At 41.4% G+C, this 25,982-nt stretch overlaps 1 protein-coding gene across 3 annotated transcripts in view; it reads right to left on the bottom strand.

The window, feature by feature from the left end:
- Nucleotides 1-25,982, bottom strand: part of FAM110B (family with sequence similarity 110 member B) — a 146,208-nt gene that overhangs the window by 50,265 nt on the left and 69,961 nt on the right. Inside the window, exons 1-2 of one of the 3 annotated variants that reach the window (XM_028533960.2) lie at nt 19,950-20,868; nt 14,856-14,942 (exon numbers count right to left, since the gene is read on the bottom strand). The exons of 1 other annotated variant lie outside the window; for it this stretch is intronic. The gene's annotated coding sequence lies outside the window, so the exon portion shown is untranslated. Of the gene's footprint in view, nt 1-14,855; nt 14,943-19,949; nt 20,869-25,982 lie in introns of those variants that run through there. One more of the 3 variants, XM_028533959.2, reaches the window with a different exon arrangement.

Here is a 25,982-nt window from a genome sequence, read left to right as displayed (position 1 = left end):
TTAAATATTTCAGCATATCACCATTCCTATATCACCTTGACTATTTCTATATACCCCTTCATGTATTGTTGCCAGTTTCAAAACAAGAAATCAGCAGGAATATTGCCACTGCACAGAAAAATCCACCATTAAGTGAGAGGAGTGAACAGGTATTCATCCTGTCTGTGTGGGGTTGATACACACCATGTCTCCCTAAGGGAGTTCAGACTTCAAGGCAAAATCAATACATAAATGGTGAAGTTTGCTTAAAGAACATCGTGTTCTCCCAGACGAACCTAATGCCATCCCCCAAACTTCGATAGGGAAAAACAAGGGCCAGTTAGTGTTGAGAGGATGTGTGTGTACTAGCAGCGGTTACTCTGCTTTATATGAAGTATTATTATTATTAATATCAAATGTGACACTTTTCAGATGAGAAAAGTCCATTTGCAATTTAAATGAATGCTTTTGTTTCAATAATTTTAACTATTCAAAAGCTAAATATTAATCTTAGATTTATTTTTTTTAATACTAGCCTAGTGTAAATGTTCCTGGAACTAGCTGGAGGGATTAGAAACTGAGTAAGTGCGTTTCCATGGTAACAGGCTGCTTTGCCATGGAGAGATCATTTCATACATTTCCTATAACCCAGCAACCACATGGGGGAGAAAAGAGATCTGCATTTTGGGTTTTTACGGTCACCATCATGATGATGTTTGGTAGGATTTTTATCTTTATGAGCATGTATATGGCATTAATGTTTGGAAGTTACCTAAGCTTAATCTTTATTAAATTTGTATTGAATTTATTGGGATGACATTGGTGAATAAAATTACATAGGTTTCCAGTGGACAATTCTATCATACATCATCTGTACATTGTCTGTGAGTTAGTTCACCACCCCAAGTCAAGCCTCCTGCCATCACCATTCCTGCCCCCTTTATCTTCTGCTACCAACCCCACCCTTCTTGCCCTCTGCTAATTGCCATACTGTTGACTGTGTCTATGAGTTTTCACCTTTTACACCCAGCCCCCTTAAATTTTTCTCTCCTCTTTAGTCGGTCTACAACCATCAGGCATGAGTTCTGATGGGAACACGGTGGTTACAAAGTCATCCACGGCTTTCACTTTAACGCACGCTGTGAGTGCACACAGGATTACAAAATCGCTGGATCCTGAGAGAGGAGGGGCTAAGCCAAAAAGCTGGACATTGGTGACGCCAGTGTAGATGAAATACGACCAGTGACTGCTGTCCAGCAAGGGCTTCATGAACACCAGCTGGACAACTGAGTAGTGATAAATGACCAAGTGACCCCAAGGAGGACCAAGCAGAAACCGTGGCCCAGAGAGAGGCTCATACTCCAACTGGAAACAAGGGTAGCAGAGGCCCAAAACCTGCAGCTGAGTGGTCACAAATCCCTGAATTAGGGTGCCTCCACTGGCGCTGGTTTTTTTTTTTTTTTAATGTTTTCATTCTGCTTTGTTTCAATTCTAATTATGGCTGGAGAAATGAGTACATTTACCTTTCGGAGTGTCACATTAACTTTAGACACTCTCTGGCCCACTACAGAGCTGAGTGGTCAACCAAAGGGCATGATTTGCCAGAAGGGCCCTGTGTAGGAGGAGGGCAAAGGCCAAACCAAACCTGCAGTGCACTCGACCCCAAGTACCAAGCAGCCCGAGGCTGGGACTCAGGTGCTGTGGTTTCCTCATCTGTACCAAGGGCCAGCGGTAAGAATGAAGTGAGAAAAGCCAGGTTAATGCTCTAAATGGGGCAAAGTGCATAGCAAGCATCCAATAAATCTCAGCAGCTATAGTTATTCTTGTTAATGTTATTAGCATTGTTAACACTAAAAATTAGGCAGTGTCCCCTGGTAGGTGTTGTGGGGTAAAACTCAAGTCAGTCTTTATAGAAAATGAGACAAAGACAATGAGATTCTGAAAGAAACTCTCTGAAAAGTGTACAGAAAACATCAGCTTGATTTTGAATAAAACTAGTGAATTGGAGATCTGCTACTGAATTTTCGTCACGTAGGACACTTCTGGGGAAAAGGGCACAAATCGCCATTCAGATGTGTACAGGATACCATTTTCTAAAAGATGCCAGAAAATAAAAAATATGTTTTCTAGGTAAAAATTGGTTTTAGTGGTATTTTACCTGTGTGAAATGTTTTCTTCTAAAAGATGATCTCCTGACTGAAAAATAAATGGAGGCTATGTGAACTTTCACAGTGAATAACTTTAACCTGGAAGTAAAACTTATCATTAATGTCCCTATATTACATCTATCCCTCAAATTCTCTGTATCATATCATTATAATGTTAGGATGTTCACAGTTTTTCTCTCAGTGATTTTCTTTTCAAAATGTCTTAATTAGCTTGGTCATAATCCACTTATCATACCAAGCAGAATCCCCTCAGAGGAAAACTATGGGTTCCAACCAGAAAAACTGACCAGGGGAAGATGTGGACTTTGCGTAGTAGAAGGTAATGGCTTTAGGCTCAGATTTGGTATTAGCGTATTTGTGTGTGTGTGTGTGTGTGTGTGTGTGTGTGTAGCAAAAAACAAACAAAAAACCACCAACAAGTAAATTAAACCACAAAACTAATTTACTATGAATCTAAGGCACCACATTTTAAGCGCTACGACAGAGGAAAGCAACAGTCAAGTATGAGTACTTAACACTGAAATAAATCCCCATGCAAATGATAAGTTTGATACAGCTCTCTAATTTTCTCAGAACTGTGGAAATTATAGCTTAGCCACATATGACCTTCAAGTGATGAAACAGCTTAAGATCTTTGTACACTAAAGGTCACTGACTGATGCAAATAATGTGCAAAAGCAGAATCTGATGGGCAGTATTAAGACCACATAGTTGATGTGAAATAAAACCACTCATCTGTGAAGGTTTTTATTTAGCTTCTCCCTGCCCTTTGTTGGACGATTTGATCATCATCCTAAACTTCAAAGCTTCATTGCAGAGTTTTCACCACGACTAAAGGGATATTCATGACACTGGGCTGTGCTCCTGTCAAAGTTAATATTCATGTACAAGGGAATACAGCACTGTTGTAACAAGGAAAATGTCATGGATTGAAAGAGATGACACTTGCAAGGCAGAGAGCTGATGTGCACGGGTTTCACCTTGGAAGCCCTCTAAGCAAAAAGATAGTATGAAAAGCAGGAAAATCTGTCCTCAAAGGTTTTTGGACAAACCATCACTTCCTTCACCTTCCTCCTCTTACTCTAGGGCTGGGCTGCACCTAGGATGAGGGCATTACATAACCCGGATGTGATGTTCAGTGTTCTTGGAATTTCCAGAGATTCCAGTGCACACATTCAAGTTGGAATCATAAACCTTTCTAAAGTTTGGGAGATGAGACAAATGTTATATTGTTTATTAAACTAAATGTTCATATTCATAGCATCCCATGAAAGGCAGGACATGCGACCCCTCTATTCTAGTCTCTTCTGAGAAGAAGGAGAGCACACGTGCTGTATTACAGCAAGAAGTATTTGGTTGAATTCAGAATTTAACTGTGAAAATGGGGCATTCTGTTACAAATGTCATTCTTTGTAAGAGTTCTAAACTAGATATATGTCTTGAAAATATTATTTGTACCCTGAAGGTACTAGGAATTCAAGTCAATAAAATAATGACATCTATGGAGTGACTGGGAAAGTGGGGAAATTCATTATATTATACAGACTCACTGAATATATGTATGCACATAATAAAATAAAATTTAGTGGAAAAACTAAAAGTTGTGATTAGCCTTTAAAATTGTGAAATTATTTATATGGCCAGCATACTAAAACAGGTGTAAAATAAAGGCATTTTTGATATTTTGTACATTGATTAACATATATACCATAATGAAATTTACTTTTTCATTTAATTTCATTTAGCCAACATTTATTGGGCCCCTGCTATGAGCCAGGTGATGTTCTAACAGCGAGGGGTACAACAATGACTGACATTGATGCTCTGTCACTAGGGAGAGCAGACTAGAGAGGAAGAGATACCATCTGAATTGAAAGGGTCTGTTTCAGTGCAGAGATGAAGGTACATGAGGGATTATGAAACCACCACAGAGGGGCACGTGGGGCTATGTCACAGAGCCCAAGGGTGAAATGAAACCATCCTGGCAGAAATGACGCCTGGGAGGACCCCAGAAGCTGAGTGGCAGGCCCAGGAACAGTATAAACCCGTGCCCAATGGCACAGAGAGCCTGGCGTTCACAGAGACTGTGGGCCCTTCCACCATCTCTGTGAGGGGGGAGACAGAACAGGAGAGGTGATAGATTATCGTGGTGAATCTTTTATTCAAATGAAGGGACCTAAACTTGACCTCATAAGTGATGGGAGCCACTAAATGGTGGGGAACAGGGAGCTCCTGAGGCTTTCCATTACTGGTGATCTTTGGAGTGGGCAGAGCAGATATGAGGGGCAAGGAGAGCGGCCAAGTCCCAGAGAAGGCAGGACTAGAGTTTCAGCTAGGTATCTGGTTCTGAACTAGGTGTTTGGGACTTTTACTTCTGGGGAAGTCTCTTGGCCTTACACCCAACAAATACATTTTTGGAAAGCTGCAAATTAATTTTGTAACTTAAATCATATTTTCCCATTGACAATGGACTCAGGTTGATATTAATTTCATTGATGTTTTTTAATTGGCACTGGCCCCTAAGGCTAGGCTAGAGCTTAGAATGCAATAAGAACCTTGGCATTCAGCAGTCTTCAAGGTATTTGTAGCTGCAGAAGCTTCCCCTAAGTAAAGACTTTATGGAATATCATTACATAAAATAGACAGACGTAGAGTGGTTTTGGTTGACGCAACAAGCCTCAAATCTCAATGCTCCATATGCCTTGAAACTCTAGTGCTCCAGGAACAGAGTTTGAAAGCTATTTGTGACATTTAACTCATTCCTTCTAGTAATGAGCAAATGAGGTGCTGGTTCCCAGCAGAAGACTCATTCTGGAGCTGTGATGTAGAGGGATATAGAAAGGGTCGTGTTCTGGTTTTTCTGGTTGGGAGCCCTGCAGTTCTGAGAAGGTGTCCTTCTCCTGTGTTTCTGTTGCCTCATCGATAAACCCAAGATAATAGTTCCTCTCACCCATCCAAGTCATTGAAGTGCAAGTTCTTTGTAAAATGTGTTAAGTCTATTAAAAAAAATCAAATCAGTGACTCAAATCAGAAAGCTGGGAACAAACCAGAGACCTAGTCCCGGACAGCCAGGTGACCTCTCCAAGGGCCCGGGTGAGGACAGAGGTGATGCAGAGAACTGGGCTCTTAGGAGCCACCATGACAAACATGCCTAAAGGGAATGCTTGGTTGCCACCTGAAGGAAGTTCTTCTGTTCAGAAAAACCTTTAAAAGATGTGGCAGGGACTAGTTAAAGAACACATATGGATGGCCCACAGATGTGGGCAACAGTGTGGGGACTGACTGTGGGAGTGTTGGGCAGAGGAGGGCAAAGGGGGCAAACTGGGACAACTGTAATAGAATAACAACAGAAATATTCTTTTAAAAAAGAGAAACCTTTAGTAAATCTGATATGCCAAAAGAATATGGTTTCTAAATAAAGAGAAAACAATTATCTGCAATGTCTGAGAAACAACTGGCACATAAAACAATCAAACCCAACAGACTTCAGCAAGGTGTGTAAGAAGGCTGATCTGTAGCCAGACAAACAGGAACTTGAATTTCACCCCATGATTACCTGCTTTGTCCCAACAGCTACCTGTTCTGAGAAGTTCTTGAGATGATCCAAATAAAGGATTGAGCACCATAACTGGCCCCCAGGCCAAGCCCAGTAAATGCTAAGCAAACACCAGCCACACAGTCTTCTGACTGAGCAGTATTCATGTAAGTCATCACACCCGGGAGCTATTGGCCCATTGGTGTCCCATTGTCTTCACTGAGAACCACGCCAGACGAAAGGTGCTCTGCAGAGTATCACCACCCACCACTAACCAGTGAGGAGACTGGAAACTAAAGAAGGCAGTTTGTAAAATACTGTATATGTATATCACAGCAATAATGCCCAAGTTTAAAACAGAAGTAGCACTCTATGAAATACCCTAAGAAGAATATGGTGGTACTACTTCTGAAGGAAGAAAAGTGCCAGTAAAGTAGCCAATAAAGTAATAAAAACTGCTTATTAGTTTAAAGTATAAGAACAATTTCAAAACCAGGTTTCAACAGTCTTAAAAATAAGAGATCGACTGAATGCAAATGTCTAATATTCATAAGGTGCTTTGAAACACAGCTGTACTGGAGGTTAATAAGGTATGCTGTGCAAACAGGCAGCCCACAAGGCTGGCAGTGAGGAATAAACAGCTATAGAAAACACGATGCAGCACATTACATAACAGGGACAAGTCCTGTGTCAGGTTCAAGGCAGAAAAATACATATCTGGTGTATAATTCCAGGAAAAAAGTGAACATAAGTCTTAAAATGCTTTCTAAATTCATGTGGCAGGTACACATCAGGAAAATTCATTATACTCTGTAAAAACTCCTAAGTGGAACTTTTTCAGGCCCAGATTAACAAATGCATGCATTTTCCTAGTTCACAAGAAGCCAGTTGTCAAATTTTAAAATTAAATCTATAAGGGAATCAGTTTTCCAACATTTTATTGTATTAAATGGAGGGGTACGACCAAAAAATAAAAGAGGGGCTGAATCTCTCTTGCAAACACAAGATGAAATGCTGAACCACAAATAAAACTAGGAGAGTAAAGGAAAACGAAGCTCTGCATTTTTCCCTATTTTGCCATCTGCTGCCTGGCTTAGAGCAAGAACGCAGAGCTGGAGAGAGAGGCAAAGACAGCAGTGGGCTGGGGATGAGAGTCATGCATCAATGCCAACTCTGCCTGCCCTGGCCCCTGCCTGCCTCGTGTGACCAGGGGTGGCCTGCCAGCCAACATACCTAATAATGCAGTGTCCTTACAGTGGGAGGGGTCCTGGGAGAATGGAGGGTGGGTGCTGCTCCATGTGCTGTAATTACAACCTAATGCTGCTGGGTGGGAATATTTACTGTATACTGTATTTACTGTATTGCTAGGGACCTAGCAATGACGTTGTAAAAACTCCACTGGCACCAGAGAAACCTCTTGGGAAGTAACCCACAAGAACAGATAAAGAGTGAAGCTTACCACCCTCTCTTCACCTGGGAGATGGGAAGTGGTAGGTATACTGGGCATTAAGCTTTCCAGCAAAAAGTCGTATTTGAAAAAATTGAGATTCAAGTCTGTTGCTGCATGGATGGAAAGTTGCTGCATGGATGGAGAATTTATATATTCACTTAAAATGATAAACTCTGACACTTTTTGTAGGCCAACTGCCATTAAGTAATGCTTCAAAATAGGTTCATCTCTTTTTTAAAAAAATGTTTTTATTTATTTATTTTTAGAGAGAGGGGAAGAGAGGGAGAAAGAGGGAGAGAGAAACATCAATGTGTCGTTGCCTCTCACATGCCCCCACACTGGGGACCTGGCCCACAACCTAGGTGTGTGCCCTGACTGGGACTCAAACCAGCGACCCTTTGGTTTGCAAGCCGGCACTCAGTCTACTGAGCCACACCAGCCAGGGTGTATGTTCATCTCTTAAGTGAGGTATACACAAGCAATACATTCTTTTACCCTCTTTTATCCTCCTCTATATGAGAGTCAAATGTCAGTCAGCAAGGTCTTGGCCACCAGAGAAACTTGACCCTCAGGAAAAACAGGTTGCAGACTTCAGAGTTCAGTAATGGAATATTTCATATGTTGTAGAATGAATTATTAAGGAATTAGCCGCACTATTCTTTTACATGATCAGGGCATTAGTTCTGTCTAAAATCCTTCACTTCCTTGGACCTCCTCACATTTTCTTCACTTCCACCTGCAGCACAAGGAGTCCTCACTCTTCTCAAAATGATTTTTCAAATATAAAGTTTTTATATTACGATTCCCAGTCAGGGTACATGCCTGGGTTGCAGGCCATGACCCCCAGCAACTGTACATTGATGTTTCTCTCTCTCTTTCTCCCTCCCTTCCCTCTCTAAAAATAAATAAATAAAATCTTTAAAAAAACGTGGGAATATGGAAGAAAAATTTTAAAAGTTTTTATATTCATGTCTCAAATATAAAGGATGTGTTTTGGGAGCATGAAAAGTCTCTTACCCATTGAACCTCAGAGGCACAAGGCACCTAATCCATATTTTGGATGGAAATGGTGAATGGGTTAGCACATGGGCCGTTAAGTCGGGTGAGTGTGAACAGTGGATGGCCACATTCTTTCCCTACTTCGCATCAGCTCCAGCATGTGCACTTTTGAGGTGGTACCTCCCCTAAACTGCAGAACTATGGCAATTACTGAACTTGGACCAATCACAAATAATTGAATTTTTGAATGTTGGATATATGAATCTCTAGAGAACACTCAGTTTGAACTAAAAAAAAAAAGAAAAAAGAAATTGTATCTAAGCCAAATTTTGTAAACAAAATTATATTTTAAATGCAGTTGAGAAGTCCAGATTTAAAGATTACTCCCTCCTTTGACTAAAGTTAAGCTTAAGTTCTTATACCATAAAATAAATTTCTCCTGTTTTTCTTTTCCTTTTTTTGTTTCTGACTCTGTTTTCTCCTTGCTTTCTCCACAAACAGACCAGACTGTTTCTCTTTCAGTGTAATAACCCTGCCGGCCCCGTTAAACCCCATGTTGCCATCCATGTCTTAGACCTACTACAGGCCTTATCAAAAGGCAGATGAAAAACCCATGCTTTCCTTTATATGCATAACAAGTCCTTCAGTCCTATTAAAATCCACAAATGGTTGTTAATCCTTATAGTTTGCCAGAGTCCATGCTGGACTTTAAAATTTCAGAGTTAAAACATAAATCACTCCTACCCTGAAATTGCTTATAATCTACTAGGAAGACTCAGAAGCAACTTACTGTGATATAAATCAGACTCTGACAAGTGCCCTTCATGTCCTCAGAGGATGGAAAAATCCATGACTGTGAACTTATGGCCAGAAGGGACCATGAGTACACAGACAGTAAATTCTGAATAAATGGAGATTTAGGATAAGAATCACCTGCACACAGGAGAGGAAATCTGACCTGGGCCTCATGCACGAGTGGGAGTTCGACAGAGTTTCTACTTGGGCTTTCTGTTGCCAGTGGGTCTGTTTTGCCTTCCAAAGGAGATGCCAATATTCTCCTGGTTGTGTTTTCTGTGTCCATTTAGATGTCACTCTATTACAGACATTTCCACTCTATGCTGGTCAACAAAATTGTTATTTTGTTGATAAAGGGCTTCACAGGGTTGGAATATAACTTCACTCATCTTCAGGCCGCTAATCAGTCGCAGAACAGTGGTAACAGTGCAGAATGACCTACAATCTCCCCTCGAGTTTCACCAGGCCCAAGTTCTCATGGTGCACCTCGCACACCGGCCAGCTTGGGAGAGCACCGCCTGTTTCCTCAGCCTCCTGGGCAAATGGGAGCCTGTGCAGTCATTGCATTAAAGGAACAGTTTTAAATGAACTTATGATAGAATTAGAGAATCATATAAATGTTTAAGGCAAAGAATAATTTCAAAACTACTTATAAATGTATATGTTATATACTGAACCATGACTAACTTTGTTGCATGAATTTGTTGAATACACAATAGTAAACATTTTTGGATTTTGCTCAGTTTGTTTTCTTTCTAAAAGAAAAAAGTAGCTTTTGAAATAGACCTCAAAGGAACTCCTGGACTTTGGGAACTAGGAATTGATAAGGATTTCTGGACAAGAAGAAGCACAAAAACTCTTAGGAGCCAGCTGTGTAGAGAACTCGGGAAGAATAATGGATACTGACTTTGGGTAAGTATGGAGAGACCAACTGAGAGGTAGTTTTAACTGCCAGTCTCTGGGATTTACATTTGATTGATAGGCAACTGGGAGAAAACAGGGTTTTGGAGAGAGAAGTAACATAATGAAAAGAGCATTTGTAAAAGAGTTCTCTACTTTCTAATCTGACTGGTCTGAGAGCAGAGACTAGAGGTAGGTTGACTAGCCCAAGGCTCAGTCGTCAGGGGTTGATGACGAGATGGTAATGCCAATGGATGATGCTTGAGGGGAAGCCAGCAGGGCCTGATGCCTGGATGCGTATGTGTGGCCAAGAACCAGGAGTTACTCACAGGGGCTTCCTTCCAGAAGAGGAGCCTTCCGACTACCTGCTGTAGTGAAAACTCTCTCTATAACCAAGGACAATGCTGAGCAGCTCTGTTTTAAATGTGTCCTATAGAGAAGAAGACCCATGACACTCAAGTGAAAGTGAGATAAAAATTTCAGGACAAGGACAAACCAAGAAAGATATATGAAGCTATGAGAGGAGCTATGTCCAAATGCTACCCAAAGTCAGAGTCCACTTCCACCCTAGGTGCCTTTAGTCTGTTCAGGTGGCTATAACAGCATACCACCAACTGGGCACCTTATAAACAATAAACATGTATTTCTCAGTTCTGGAGGCTGGAAGTCCAAGTTCAAGGTCCCAGTATGATGGCTATGTGTTGGTGGTAGCCCTCTTCTGGGCTGTTGACTTCTTTCTGTGTCCTCATATAGCAGGGAGGGCTAGGGAGCTCTCTGAACCTCTTTTATAAGAACCCATTTATAAGGGGTTTCACCCTCATGACTTAATTGCCTACCAAAGGCCCACCTCCAAATGCCATCACATTGGGTATTAGATTTCAACATATGAATTTTGCAGGGCACACAAACCTTCAGACCATAGTGCCACAGAAGAGTGCCATTATAACATAGGCTACTCAAGAGAGAGACCAGTATGGAGAGGATAGGGTACGCTAATGCTCACTGATCACATGGTCTTGAGGAACTTTGCATCTCGCTGAACTTCTCTAAGTAGTCAGAACTCACGAAGAGTTTGTCAGTCCACATAACAATAGCAGACACTTTAACAGGTTGGAGGAGAAAATGTAGAAGTCTTGACATTCTAACTTTTCTCCAGGCACAACTGCAATGGCTCTGTACCTCTATTGGGCGTGCTCTTAGGTTTCCGTCTCTAATTACTTGACATTCTGGTCTTTTCCCTTCTTAATTAATTGAAGACTTTCAGTGGTTTCTAGGGAGTCATTCTAGTATTCTATCAGATATCCATGTTGTCTTGTCATTTTCCCATTGTACTTTCCCTACAGCCCAGTTTCCCCCAAACAACTTTCCCATTCTATTTATGGCCCCATCATGAGACAGAAGTAAACTGGTATGAACAGGCTGGTAAGGGTTTGATTGAGGAACCTGGCTAGACTTGGGTTTTATACCCAGCATGTGTTATCATATGGTTCCCCTTTGGTGTGAGGTTTAGTTCTTTCATTCTTGCATCCTCATCTATGCAATGAAGACCCTAGTGACTTCTCTGGAGGACAAGTGAAGGCTGCTGTTGAGGCACAGGATGCCTCCAGCACAGTTCTCCTAGAGCTAGCTTTCCACAGATGATGGGCTTAACTCTTTTGATGCTCTTTGTAGGCAATCAGTGATGACACTGACAATGAACTGGTTTATAATGTATTAGCCATTAATAATTAAAAACAAACAAAAAACCTACATACAGATAGTAACCTACAGAATTTGTCGTACTTGATTAAAAAGTTTAATAACCTATATATGCCAAATAACTTAATTGGCAATTTAGCATTTTAAAATGTAGTCAATAGTGACCTCTTGAACTTCATAATAAATTTTTCTTAAATCTTCAAGAAAAGGAATTATACTTTGTGTGTGAGTATAAGAGTATTTTACTTTAGAGGGCGGAATATCTCTATGTCTATTCTTCTAGAAGTCTCTTTTATTTTTGTGAATAAGCAGAATAAATCAACTAAAACCCCAGCTACTTTTTCAAGAGCATGTCTGCTTCTCTTCCTTAAAAAAAAAAAAAAGCAGCAAGCATGGTCAAGAGCTTGGCTCTGTTCAACTGCAGGTGGGTCTCATTACTGAGGCCGGCTCTCCCTGGCTCCCGAGGATACCTCGCTCAAGGTCACTGAGAGGGCTTTGGAGGAGCCACACCTGACTGTATTGGTAGAACTTGAGCTCTGAGTCATTCACTTGGCAAAGAGCTGATCTAGGGAAAGGCAAAAGTCAGAGAGATACTGGCGAGAAAGACAGATGAGTCATGGACAGGGAACAAATCACTCACTTTGGAGGACCAACTTTAGGAAACACTGAAATGGGAAAAATGGTGTTTGGGGAAAACTAACACTTATTTTTGGTCAGGACCATTTAACACACACACAAAAATCTGCAGATGTGGATTTTGCTTGCAGCAATTTCTCACACTGTAAAAGAATAGAAGTCCCTCGCAGAGAAGTTGTGAAAAAGAAAACTTTCCAAGAGAAACTGACTATCAATTACTTAAATTTGATTAAGATAAGAAAAAACTAAAAACAAAGGGAACATTGTAACCTACTTCCTGAAATTACAATCACATGAATAATGCATAGAAACCGGTGTTTGTATATTCCTTTCAAGATGATGTACATACACATTACACAGGAGGTTTTATATTCTAGATTGGAAAAACTCAAAAGTTTGACCAAAAGAATATTATGAGGTTATTTTATGCCTTCATTTCTTTTTCAGTTTCCCTAAACATGGGACCACTTTAAACAGGATCCACCTTGTATTCTAAAAACCAAACTTAAGTGCACGTATTTAGGAGTAGTGAAAAACGTTAATGAGAGTATAACATGTCTTCATGATGCTATTGATCTGCATTTTAAGAGCTCAGAATAGAATCAAATTTTAATGAACTTTAAATTCAAAAATGGCCCAGAGTAGTTCATAACATTTGAATAAAACAAAAATGATGCTTTTCATAATAATCTTTAAAGCATTACATGTTTCTTTCTTACCTATGGGAAAGCTGATACAAAAACAACTTCAAGTAACTTGTACACAACTATGTATTTGAGAATTAGATGAGGGGCCAGGATTTAGTGTCTACAAGCCAGGTGACATTGTGTTAATGAATCACATGGTTAAATCCTTTCTAATCTTCCCCACACAGGACGTAGCTAAATAATGATAGTGACAAAGCTGAAGATGGCTCCACCTGTGAAGGTAACTGTCTTCTCCAGATAGTTCATCTGGGAGGGAGAAAGGAGGGGCCTCCACTTCTCAAATGTCCATGCTGTACCAGGTACTTCCCAGAGCTTATGCCATGTAACCTTCCCCAAATCCCCGCTAACTTGCTGTTATTCTTATCTGGCATATGGTAAACTGAGGCTTAGAGATGTCCATTAGCAGGGTCAGTAAGCAGGGAAGCTGAGGTTCACCTGCTGTCAGGAGACAGCTTGGTGAGCATTAACATCATCTGGCTGTGTATGAGAGTAGGGGTGCTGAGAATCAAGAGGGAGACCAACAGGACCCTGTTTGCTGGGGACATTTCCTGCTTTTGCACTTGAAAGCCCCATGTGGCAGAAAACCCCTTGTCTGTGGGCAAACCAGGATGCATGGGCTCCGAGAACAATGTTGTACAGAGAATACAGCTCTGTCAGAGGCATTCCCCACCTAAATCTACCTGTGCTCAGGTACAATGCTACCTCCTGGGCTCTACAAGGCCTGGGGATGCAAGCCAACAGGGGCCCAAGGCTTTTGTATCAGAATTTCTTATATCTGGGATAAGAAAATAAGGTAATGTAGTGAGAAGAGCGATGGGTTTCAGGGTGTATCACTAAGAAATCTTATTGGCTTTTTCCAAAGATTGTTGTCTCTTTCCAAAGATCGTAGAATTTCAGCTGGCACAGGCTGATTCATGCTTGTCAGCCTTAGTTAAGAGTCTGAGGTTCCTGAAGAGCACTAATATCTACCTAACAACATCCTGCATAATGCCATAATAACAAACTACAAGATGCACAGTGCACTATAGAAGTAATGGCATGCTGCATATGGAGGCTAGAGAGGAGACTCCAGGAAGGGCATCAGTCAAATCACAGCACATGCCCCTGGGGAATAAGACACAGAGGTTAGGACTTTGTGTTCTTTTTACTACCCTTCAGGTGTTTGCTGACATGAATTAGCTAGAGAGCCATCTCTCAATTGTCTAAACACTCCTAATTTCCTCATTTGGCAATTTTGAACTCTCGAGCCCTCTGTAAAGAGGAGAAACATCTGTACCTTGAAGTTCATCCACTCCCTCAGCTCCTTCATGGTCTGGTCGTGGGATGTTTCCAGGCTCTCCATCAGCTTTGGAGACCAGGCAGCCATGCTGGGAGTGGCGTGCACGTGGGGCAGAGTACCCAGCAGTGTCTTCCATGTGTACACACATTCCCAGGCTGCTGGCTTGGCTGTCCTTGACACCCTCTCCGCCCTCTTGGGCTGTCCCTCGGCTGGCACACTGGTTCTACACTCTCCACATGGCCTCCTTTGAGAGGCCATCCTGCAAATATCTCCTCGCCACACTCCCAGGGCATCTGCTGCCGGCCCCACACCATTTGCCCTTTCAGAAAGCACCACCGCATTCCCCAACCACAGACAGTATACCTCTCGCTGGAGTGTACAGATACTCATCTTTTAATGTTGTCTTCAAATCCATGCACTGCTCAATACCTGATTACTGGTAAATGGGATCCAGCTTTAAAAAAAACGTAACTACTAGCAATATGTAGAAGACACATCGTGGAGACCCTTGGGGAAGCGAACCATCATTTGTGTTATTTGGTCTTGGCAGGGACCTCAAAGGAAGGGATTTTTATTTATTTATTTTTTAGCCAGATAGCAAACTATCTGAAACCTCGGCCTCTTTGTCTTAATGTAATAATGACACAGGTTTTCAGAGACAATCAATACCTTCTGCTGAGAATAGATCATAGCAACACAATAGACTTACTTGAAAGGAATGAGTATTTTATGGATGGTAGGCAGAAGTCACAGGGAAGACTTCCTTTCTGAAAGTACTCTCTGCAGCAAGAGGTATCTAAAAATAGAGAAAGAACAGACGGCTATTGCTGTTTTATTTGACAAAACAGGCAGGCTATCAAACATATATAGCAACAGAAAATGACAATGCTTTTAAAAATTGTCATTAAGTTTTAAAAATAAATAACAAACATGTACATAAACCAAAATGTGTTAGTTTTTACAAACTTCATTTAGAAGTCAAGTGTTTTGCTCACTTCAATTTCATTATTAGGAGACATCTAACTGTAGACAGCAATTATACAGAAGGAAGAATGTAAGCATCAACTTGTGAGAAGTCACTTAAATAAAGGTTGATGGGACGTCATCTCATTGCTGGACCTGAGTCTGAGTCCACCCAGAGCATGAGAGATAGGGTGTTCGAGTTTCCAGGGCCTCAGAGCCTGTCTGGTGCACAATCCCCAGGGGTCCACTCAGGGACCAAGTTCGGTTCTAGGCTCTGGTGGTTAAGACCCAAATCTCGGACCTCTGATATTCTGCATTCCAGCAAGAGCAAACTAAATAGAAGAGATACTATCTCAGAATGTCCCTCTGGGATGGCAGTTGGAGACATTTGAGCAAAATCCTGAAGGCAGTGAGGAAGTGAGCCAGGGTCTACTGAGGGAAGCAATTTCCAGGCAGAGGGGGCAGCCAAGGCCCTGGAGGGGGTCGGGGGTGCTGACAGAGAAGTGGCAGCTAAGTCCATGGTGATGGAAATCAAATGAGAGGGAAGTTGACATAGGATAGAACCTTGGGCGAATATCGACCTGAAAGGTGGGAAGGAAAGGAGACGGGGCAGGGACAGCCAGACAGGAGGGAAACAGAAGGGAGGCCATAGAGTGGGAGAGCTTCCGGCTCTGACAATCAGCTCCGAGAACTCTTCCAAGTCTGAGAGGGGGGCCTAGGGAAGGATGGCCAAGGAAGTGTGGAAGCCGACTAGAGCAAAACACCACAGAATCAGGAGGGGTCTGTGCATGTTCTGCAGGATCCAAAATGCAGTGTCTGTTTTCATGGGAACATTTTCCTGGTGGCAAGATCTGATGCAACTATGTGACCCTGACAGTGGACTTTGCCTCCCAATTCAGGAAGATTTAAAATCTGTCTAAATTCAATTAAATGTATAAGAAAAGCAAAAGGCCTTAATCATAATAAGATGAAATGCAAGTGTTACTGTCAAAGCCCAGACTTTTTAACAAGCTTGTCTTTAATAAGCATGTACACAACAAATGACTTTAATGAACAAAAGAGTCAGTTAAAGAGAAGTCAACAGGCATCTAATAGCAAGTACTAATTCCTGGCGATGCCAACAGTGCCAAAAGTCATCACTGAATTCCTTCAGAGTAAAACAGAAATGAATGTATTTTGTAATTCCTTTAGATGTATTTTAAAATTTCTACATGGCTGCAGTGGGGGGAGTAGTGGGGGGAAAATGGAGACAACTGTACTTGAACAAAAATAAAATAAGTTAAAAAATAAAATAAAATAGAAAAAGATAAATTTTTACATACAAATTTTTCAATCTCATGTGATAAAAATCTGTTACAATAAATAAAAATATTTCCATACAACAACTGCATGTGTATTCTAAGAAGAGACAGTGGAAGAAGAAAGGAAAAAAAGGTAGTTTATACACTTGACCATGGGTTGCAGTTTTGAACTGTGCAGGTCCAGTTATATATACATACATTTTTTTTTCAATGGATACCTGTTCTGTTTGCTCTCCTCACTTGGGAGTCCACAGAGGCAAAGGGCTGCCTATGTCCATTGACATAGGCCACTTTACATGGGGACTTAAGCATCCACGGGTTGGTAACTGCGGGGGAATCCCAGAGGCAATCCCCCATAGGTACTAAGGGTAGTTAAGTTTTGGCGGAGTCAAAAGTTACATGTGAATTTTCTACTGCACAGGGTTCAGGGCTCCTAACCCCCACCTTGAACATTTAATACAGATAAAAAATCAGACAACAGGGTAAAACTGAAAGTCAACATGTAGTATGAAACAGATCTGTGGCTCACACCGAATCCCACTTAACACGTACACGGTGGATATGGTACAAGGCAGGTGGGAAAGAGTTCTTTCTGGATCAGGCACTGCTATCTCTCTCCTCCTGAAGCCTTCTTGCTCCCTGCAGCTGTCCAGAGAACTGGTCAACCCTCCTTGGTGCTCTGTCCCATTCCTTACATTCCCTATTATTATTTTTTGCTGTGCTTCCTTGGTAGGCTGCTTCTTGCAGGGTGGCTGTGTCTTCCATCCTTCTCTCACTAAGGCTTAGCACAGAACCTAGCACATAGTAGGTGCCTCTAGTTGTAGAATTGAATAACAAAATAAAATAATAAATACACTTAGATAACAGGCCTGATGTCTCTTCAAATATTTTTCTAATCCAGGATACTTTAGGACTGTCAATCCGGAAATATTTATTGATTGCTAAAGACAGATCTCTCTTGGTTCTTTTGATATCACAGCCACCTATACTCTTATAGCCAATAGCAGGTATTGCCCATTGCTCCCTCCTTTTTACAACATTTTAGGCTTTGTTCAGCCTAGTTGCTTTCTGGCACATCACACATCATATTCTACATGAAGTGACTTTTCGTTTTTAAGTCACTTATGACCATTTTTCCTGCTGTGATTTTAAGCCCCTAAGAGAAAAAGTTTGACAGTATCACTTATAATAGATACTGTTTTAATTTTAAAATATTATATATTTTATAGTCCAGTTCATGTTAACAGACCTATTTGATGGGTGGGAAATGTCATTCTCTCACCAATAAAGAGCTACGGGATTACAATGAGGGAGAGAACAAAATTGCAAAGTGCTTAAAAAATTCATACTTATTTTCTTACCTCAGAAATATTAACAGCTCTTTTTAATGTAGTTTAAAAAAGTTAAGATGTGATTCAGCTAAAGTTAAAAGTGCAGATTTTATTACAAAAATATAAAAACCTTTTATTTGGTGCTATTAGAAAAATGCCCCTTTAGTATATGTTGGAAGGCCCTCAGTGCATATCACAGTGCATTACATAGTACACACTGATGTTACATTTTGAAAAAGTTCCTCCCAGACACCAAGAGTTTTAAGACACAGCCCTTGAGAGTCAGCATCACTCAGAATACTCCCGATGGCTCCTGGTGACACACAGCTTAATAGGGCAATGCTCACAGAAAGTTTACAAAGTTTGCCTTTGACAATAATTTATTTTAAGGTAACCCACTTCTTAGAAATTCTCTAAGATCAAGGTAATGTAGTTAGTGTTTCAGGAGATGAAGAGAAGAAGAGGGAGAGACAATTATGGAATGGCATCAACTTATTCTTCACCAAACAAGTGTCCGAGCCTAACAGTGGACACAGAGAAGGCTGCGGTGCATGTCTGCAGCAGGCAGAGGGGGAGAAGTGAACCGGGAGTGCGGGGTCTACTTGTGTGAAGAAGAACAGCACCAGTACAGTAGAAACTGTGCTTTCCGCCACTGCTCTGCGACCTCCTGGTCTGTTACAAGGGATTCCGGAGAGGAAGTAAGTGTTTGGTCGAGCTCCCCTCCTCATGATCTTTTCAGCACACATGGAATCTTAAAACTGAACGCTGCAGGCTGCTTCAAGCCATAGAGACCCTGTATTGCAATAAATGACTATCAAACTTTCTTACTGTACACACGATAGTGTATTACAGTAAGTGAAAAATGTTCATAATATTCCTTCTTTTTTTCCCCTTAAAACTGATATTTGAGTGAAATGTTACATTGGATAATTTATTAGGCTTCAGGACAGACTTGGGAGGAGATCTGGGAGGGGGCAGTGAAGCATAGTTAGGAATCTGAAGTTTTCCTCTACCAAAGAATACGCTGAACCCCTTCAACCAGTATATGGTTTTAAATCAAAGCAGTAACATTACAAAATACTTAAATGGCCACGTTTGGCTTTCCAGGAGCAGGGAAATAATTTCTGACAGCTTTTAGATATCAGCAGGGCTCTCCACGGAGAGCAGACGCATGGTGGCAGCCAGCCAGCCATGTCACTGGTGACTCAGTACACAAGTTTCTGTGGTCTCCACAGTCTGAAATGGCAAGCACATCGGTTCTTAACTTTGAGGACTAAGTGGTAGCAGGGACGCTTCTGAAATAAAATGGAACTCTATGGAAAGAGCACACTAAGAAGCAAAAACTCACATTGCATTTGTTGGGGTTTCTTTAAGCTCAGTCTTGGCCACTTAAATGTTTTTCCCTTAGAAGGTACCATATTTATTACAGCACTTAAAATTACTTATTGTTTGATTCGGAAAATAATCCAGGCAACCATTAACAGAAATTTTAAACTGTTGTCAAACATTAGTCTAAGTGGTAAGAACCCCACCTTCCTGTGATTAATTTCAACTCCAAAAGCAACATCCCTGTTAAACAAAGCCCGGACTCAAAAAATTCTCTCCTTGGCACAGCTGAATACACACCTAGAAATATTTTTGGCAGCATGGAATATGCTATCATTCTCTTTGTTAAAAACGGCTTACTGAAAACTACAAAAGGTGAGACAAAGAAAACCATCCAAAATGAAGGCTGCACTCATCTTTGAAGAAACAATAGCACATTGCTTCTCCCACGACCCTGCACTGACAGCAGGAGGGTTGCTGGCCCATCCTAATTAAAGTATGTTTCACTGAACTCTCCTTGATTGCTCATTGTTCAGGAGAGGCTGGACTCAATGCATACAAAGTCAATCGGATACTGAAACGCCCCTCCAAAGGCACTGAAATTGATGCAACATCGGGCTTTCCAAAACAGAAGAGAACCAATAAGAATCACTCCCCAGCACATGCACTCTTGAATCCAGGTAAAGACAATATTCCTTCATGAATAGAGTAGCTGTTTACCAGCCAAGCCTTCTCCAGGAGAACATATTTTGGTATGGAACACTGGACCACACATGCTATTAACAAAAATGCAAGATCAAATTCAATAGATGACACGATGAACATGCTTCATTTCATGCATGGCCGTGTTTTTCCTGTGAGATAAAGACTCAAAGTAATTACCATGAACTGAAACTTCCTCACTGATCCCCTCTGGCAGCTGGCAGTCGGTGACTGCCGATGCTCTACAACAAAGAAGAACGCCTTCTCTTCGGTGCCTTCTTCTTTCTTTAACGTTGCCAGCTAAGCACCTCCACTGTTGCCAGAACACAGTAGAGTATCTCTGTATCTATGTCTCCAATGCATAAAGAGTACGGTGGAAACCTATCAAACTGGTGAGCAGCGATGCTAGCAACCAATGAGGGGAGGCTCAGGCAGAATCCAGCACATGCTCTCTGAGGCGCAGGCTGTCACCAGCATTTAGCAGGCTGCTAATCTAATTATAGCTAGTTTGCTAGCACAGAGCTATTGGAGCAAAGCACATGAGCAAATTAAATTTTAATAAATTAAACCCCACAGACAAAATCATCTTGATTTCCTGTCATTTTGAGGATTAATGTGTCACCTTATAAACTGTAAGTGATTTTTAAAGTGCATTCTTGTTTTTCCTCCAATATAGAGAAACAAAGAGTGGTTAAATTAAGCATACAGTACTGCCAGCTGACTTAAACGACAGGTTCCAGAACTAAGAGTAAATAATCAAATCAATACCAGGAAGATATTAGTGCTAGTGCTATAAAGTCTGAGTCTTACTTAATTTACCCTGATCAGCCATTTGCCACTTATTGGTCCTCTAGTGCTAATTAGTCTCCAATATACTTTGAAATACCATGTCAATGGCTATGCATAGTGGAAAAGTGCTAATCAAAGCCTCAAAAGTCATCATCTTGACAGTGATAATCATTCAGAGCTACAAGAGATGAAAAAGGAATACCAGAAATCATTGTAAGAGCAAAAATTAAATCTGCCTACTCTTAAATCCAGGTAAAATTATTATGGGGTTAAAATTATTGTGGAGCTTTTGTATGATCTTCAATAAAGTATTAAATAAACATTAAATTTGTTTAGATTAAGCCTAAAATGATAACCAGCTATCAAATAAAATATCCTATTTTGAATCTATCCTATCTTGAATCAATCTAGAGTTGAGTAAAACTCATAGCTAAGAAAAACTGGAAATCTACCATCTATACAAACAACAGCTTTTTAAGTGACTTCTGTTAACTTTTATGATTTATGACAATCACAGCAAACTTGATAATACAGTTAGTCTAATAGTATATTAGACCAACTTGAGATTTGGTCAGATTGAGATGCTTTCATGGCTACAATTTTGGGGAAAGGTGAAAAATAAAAACTTAAGATTTTATTGTGTATATTAAAATTTATCTCTTAAGGAAATTATCTGTGTACTTCTTGCTTGTATGTCCCTTGACCTTCTTGACTTGTCATAAGTCTTTAATTTTTATGCTCTCAACACCATATTTACATCATATATTTTCAATAACATAAAAGTTTGTCCGCTGCACAATTAATGGTAAAATTAGTTCTAGAGGCCAAACCCTATGAGAGGCAGTTTGAGGCACAGTGAAAAACATACATTCTAACAGCCTGGGTTTAAATTCTGGATTAGCTACGTTCTACCTGTGTGATCTGGGACTAGTGATTGGATTTGTCTGTGTCCCAGAGGCAATAATGAGCGACATCTCGCAGGATTATTGACAAGGAGCTGTAAACACTTAGGACAGGGCCTGGCACAGAGCAAGTTCTAAATAAGCTGTTATTAATAGCAGCAATCTTCTCACCATACCATATTGTCTACCACTGTCCCCAATAACACACTCCTCAAAAACGAAATGCTAAATACTGGTCCATTGTACAGTTTTATCAGAAACACCATAAAGAAGTAATTAATAGTGACAAGCTGGTGGCAGACTTGATTAATCATATAGAACTGTCATGGGTATCCACTGTGGTAACAAAAATGATCTCACCAACTTCTTTTTGGCTATGTAATGGTCACTAATTTCCCTTAATTCTATGTAAAGCAATGTTAAAAGGACTTTTCAGGAAATTATGGGCTTATAATTGTATTTCACTAATGACTTGAAATATAAATCAAATGATATACATTTGAAAAGTGTTTTCCATGGAATATATGGTAAATTAGGGGAAGCGTATAATAAGATGTTACATTAAATTTAAAATAACAAATTTATGTGAAAAGGAGAGAGGAGAGAGGTTAGCCAGACAAATGCAATTTCTGTCTCTGCAGCCTCTATTTATTGATTTTCCCTTTCTTCTAAATATGTTCTGCAAAGTTACCAGTCCTGGGATGATATTAGTCAAATCTGTTAATCTGTTAAATTTATTTTCCGCAATTCTTAGAAACTGGTATGTTCTACCAGTCAAGCTTCAATCCCGTGATAATATGCATGCTTCTCATTTTTTGTAGTCTTATTTTGTTTGATTTTTATTTGTAAACCTTTACAAAATGCTAACACCCCCAACAATCATTACAATCTGCTCTAAGGAACCAACTACTCCCAGGGATTAATTAGTAGCCATGGAAAAGGAATATTGACTAGGGGGCATTTTTCCTTCTTCAATCTTTGGATACCATGCACTGGGAAATAAACTGGAGGAAAGAATGGTGTGGCTCATGAACTTCAAGGGAAAGCAAATAAACTCATGGTCCATAAATTCAAGAATGAAAAGCTGTGAACAAACGTAGACACAAACACAAACTTGCAAAACACAATGGAGACACACCTGCCAAAAAAAATACCTGCGTGTGCTACCTGGAAGCATTGTCCATGTGAACTATCAAAGCTCAGTCGCCACTATCAGGAACAAAAACTCCAAAAGGAATTGGCTTCTGTGATTTGGCCTAAGGCACAGCTCCCTGGAGGCTGCCAGGGTGCAGACTAGTAACACTTCCAGGCATTTATTTAGGAAACAGCCGACAGCTCTGCCTTCCTCTTCATTTAACAGACTGCAGGCTCAAAATAAAAGCACTTTTAAAAAGCTGTTTGATTAATTTGTCTCATGCCTGTTTTGTATAAGACAAGGCAGACTCATTCTAAGAAAAGAAGGCAACTGTCCTTTCTTAAGTCTTATCTTTCAGCATGTTTAGAACCAATATTTGTCTGGAACTGAGTAACAGTTAATTGGTAATCTTTCTTACTGCCAATCTACTAGGAGAGCCTATATATTTTTTAACCTCTGGAATAAGCACTTTCGGCTTTGAACACCAATCAACTCCTCCTCGAATCGGAAAAAGCATTCTTTTACTCAGGAAATAGTTTTAGGCACCTACTATGTGCAAGGACTGGGCTGGACTTCGGGAATACTCAAGGCAGCGAGACAGTGGTCTGATTCCCAATGGGGTCTCCATTCAAATTAGGGAGATAAACAGTAAGTGACTCATTAACAACTGAGTGATTTTGATGAGTAACTGCTGGGAAGTGCAGGCTGCTGTGAAAGCAAGTGGGGGTGGAAAGTTGGGTCTGTGGCTGAAGGAGGCTCTGGCTGGAGAGTGGGTGAGGGCCAAGCATGCTGCAAAGGTCCTGGAGAGCCCAGGGAGCCAGAAGCCACAGCATGCTGTGCAGACAGCTTCAGTCAGCTCACAGGAGAAAAAGGATTAGGTCAAAGCCCTCTGGAAATCTGACTGCCCATTTATGCCTCCCAGTTCTTTCTAGTAATAGGTTCCATTATTTTCCAAGTCAAAACCCTCACTTACCCTTCATTGCACAAAGAATAAAAACCATGTACATTTCACATTTGCTACCCTGGACAAGCAGGGCCAGGCAGTCGCCGCAGAAATGGTTTATGTCACTGAAGGGGCTTCTTCAAGTTCTGTTTTTGTTTTTTAACCTTGGAGAAGGAAGAGAGGAAAGTTCATGTATGGAGAATCTCCATATAGAACTCTGTTACAACTTTCTTACCTTAGAAAGGAAATTGGGTTCACACACTGAAAAATGATCCATGGCTCCCACATAATTTTGGACTCGTCAGAAAATTCTGACCAGAAGTGTCTCAGTTTCAACTGAGAAACTCCACCTCACTGGAAGGGACCTCAGGGCAGGCGCTTCTGCCCTGAGGAACAGGGACATGGGCATGGGGAGGCCTGATCACAAGCTGGGCCACCAGGCTGACATTTGTACTCTGGGGCTGTGAGACACTCAGCCCAACTCCACAACCAGGCTCTGCCAGGAGAGGGAAGGGGCTGGCAGTTCTGGATGGTCCACATAGAGAGCGGCCAGTGAGTGAAGAAACAGGCAGCTCCCAACGTGGCATTTTAGGCCACAACACAAACTCACTGCACGTGGAACTGGGCAGAGTTGTTCACAAGCAGCTCCCCAGAGCCCATGTGAGGGGCTTGAGCACAGGGCCCACCCCCCACTCCAAGGAAAGGAATGAAAGCCTAAGCTGTCCAAGTCTCTGGCTGCCATGAGTAGGACTACTGCTGGGCAAGCATATGGGTAACTGGTGCCCCCTTCCTTCTCTTTTCGGAACACCCACATATCGTTTTTGTTTTTTTTTTTAAGGAATGTGGCATATGGTACTCAATGCAGTTGTAACGTGGTTGGACTGGGAAACACTGTAGCAGGCTGCTGGAAATTACTCCAGCAGCTCCAAAGGCCACGAGAAGCCCTCAGCTCCCTCTTCTTTCAGATTCTTAGCATCTCACCCTGTTTACCATGAAGAGACGCCCTGCCTGAATAGGGTCTCAGAGGTTCCTTTGCACAGCAGTGTGAGGGGCCTCCTGGGGAGCCTCCCGCTGAGACACATGAGTGTTTGGACAATGGCATGGCAGGCTACATAAGCACACCACAGAAGTCTTCTCAGTGGGGTCCGGTTTACAGTCCAGCCGGGCATCTTGTAGTGTCTCTCAAAGCCTTTCCAACACCATCACCTTTTTTCCTCTTTTATTTTTTTCCAGAGATTCATATTTTATAGTTCTGGTAAAGAAATATGGAATGATAGGAAACAATGAGACAATGAGGGAGTTTTGAATTTGAGGGGAGGCTACCTTGGGAGACTCTTGGTCATGGAGGCTTGCTTCAAATGGCTGGCTGCTGCTACCAAATTAAGGTACAGGAGCCTTGGTCACCTTGGCCATCAGACAGCCTCAAACACCTGTATTTGTCTGTGGGCTGAAGATCCAGTGCAGCCCACACATGCTTGTGGAGGGGCCCCTCAGGACCCCACATACCCATGTATGGTTGGACAACTTATGAATGGTAGCTAAGCACAGCACTTGGACAGGTCATCTCACAGAGGCCCCCTCTCTCCATCTCTTTGGCCACTTTCCTGCTGTAACCCCCAATAGTAAGCCCATGAGGCCTGATGTGAACTTAGCCTCTCTCATCATTTGTCAGTGAAGCTCGCCCAACGGATGGACCACTGAGGTCAGCACTTCAGACTTTGAAACGGCTTTATCATAGGTCAGTGCAGCATGGTGATGAGCCCAGGCTTCCATATTTAACCAAGAATGTAACTGCTTTTGTCAGACCTCAAAGCAAGAAGTCACAGGGTACAAGAAGACAAAAAAAAGAATTTCCTAGGTATGGCACTAACTTTCAAAAAGATTTATCCAGACAAAGTTTACATCTGCTATGTTTCATGCCTTTCACATACCCTAACATGCAGCAGCCTGGCCCCAGAGGGTGAGAGTACTCTGTGCCTACGAAAGCAGCAGAACACCTAAGTCTGCCTGGCCCCAAACCTCCTCATGTCCCCAAACCATGCAGCCAGCCTCTGTCCTCCTGCTCAAAAGCATGACCCCTACTTATCCGAAGCTAGTTTTTTGTAAGTACGTGAGTCTCCCAAGCTGGGGGTGAGCTCTCCAGCCTGCTAAGGAATGGTAACCAGCACGTCCAATGGAAAGTGGCCCAAATCAAGAAGAACCCATAGAGGTGCTTCTGTGCAGGTGGACGGGATTAAGAAAAGAGCTGGAATATGGTAGTTCTACAAAAAGGCATTTTCCCCACAAAGCTAAGAAAATGAAATGGTTAGGGTAATATAAGAAAGTCTTGAAACTTTGATGCAGAAAGCATACATGTACCTAATGAATCCCATTTAGAAAGACCTTCAGTACAACGGTTACATTCTGCATTTCAGGGTTGTAGCTTGGAATCACATTATTCTTAG

The sequence above is a fragment of the Phyllostomus discolor genome, chromosome 7, assembly GCF_004126475.2.
Source record: "Phyllostomus discolor isolate MPI-MPIP mPhyDis1 chromosome 7, mPhyDis1.pri.v3, whole genome shotgun sequence".
Taxonomy (NCBI): domain Eukaryota; kingdom Metazoa; phylum Chordata; class Mammalia; order Chiroptera; family Phyllostomidae; genus Phyllostomus; species Phyllostomus discolor.
This window is presented reverse-complemented; position numbering and strand designations above follow the sequence as displayed.